At 50.2% G+C, this 1039-nt stretch overlaps 1 pseudogene; it reads right to left on the reverse strand.

Annotated features, from left to right (window-relative positions):
• Positions 1-3: 3 nt before the first annotated feature.
• On the reverse strand, positions 4-644 carry LOC121338582 (annotated as a pseudogene).
• Positions 645-1039: the final 395 nt, after the last annotated feature.

Below are 1039 nucleotides of genomic sequence, written 5' to 3' on the forward strand. Positions count from 1 at the left end.
ATAGGAGAAAACAATGAACACAAAAAACACAATGATAAACAGACACGAACTGCAATGAGCCCAAAATCTCTGAGGTGGGATTTGGAGCAGGAGAGTTTCAGGATTTGTGGAATTTTACAGAACTGGCTCAGGGCATTGCCATAGCACAGGAGCAGGGAAAATATATTGGCTGTGAGCAGCAGAGCAGTGAAAAAGGCACTGGCCCAGGCAGCTGCTGCCATGTGGGCACAAGCTCTGCTGCCCAGGAGGGTCCCGTAGTGCAGGGGTTTGCAGATGGACACGTAGCAGTCGTAGCATATGATGGTCAGGAGGAAATACTCTGCTCCCATGAAGAACATAAAGAAAAAGAGCTGAGCAGCACATCCTGTGTAGGAGATGTTGCTGGTGTCCCAGAGGGAATTGTGCATGGCTTTGGGGACAGTGGTGCAGATGGAGCCCAGGTCGCTGAGGGCCAGGTTGAGCAGGAAGAAGAACATGGGCGTGTGCAGGTGCTGGCCGCAGGCTACGGCGCTGATGATGAGGCCGTTGCCCAGGAGGGCAGCCAGGGAGATGCCCAGCAAGAGGCAGAAGTGCAGGAGCTGCAGCTGCCGCGTGTCTGCCAGTGCCAGCAGGAGGAAGTGGCTGATGGAGCTGCTGTTGGACATTTGCTGGGGCTGCACATGGGGACCTGCTCATGGGCAAAAGGACAGTGAAGAGGTAGAGGAGATGCCTGTAACCAAAATCAAAGCCATTTCTAATATGTCCTCCTTTGTAACACACTGACAAGGTCTTGAGTTTTTTGGAGTTCTGACATTTTCTTTATATGCTCCCCTATATCTCTTGTGCTATTCCTGGATACAAGAAGCCCTCAGCATTTTTTATGCACTCAGGGTGAACAAAGAAAGTTCTGTGAGTCAAAGTGGAAACGGGGGAGATGGTCTGTCACTTCATTCTGTTTTGAGTTTCTCTGGGCTTTTACTTTTCTGAAATATGGGATCTTCGCACCCTCAATTTTTCCTGAAAAATCCTCAGATACAGCTGAGAGCAGATGGATCCCCCA

This window comes from Onychostruthus taczanowskii, unplaced genomic scaffold (assembly GCF_017590055.1).
Source record: "Onychostruthus taczanowskii isolate IOZ18803 unplaced genomic scaffold, ASM1759005v1 scaffold3092, whole genome shotgun sequence".
In the NCBI taxonomy this organism is placed as follows: domain Eukaryota; kingdom Metazoa; phylum Chordata; class Aves; order Passeriformes; family Passeridae; genus Onychostruthus; species Onychostruthus taczanowskii.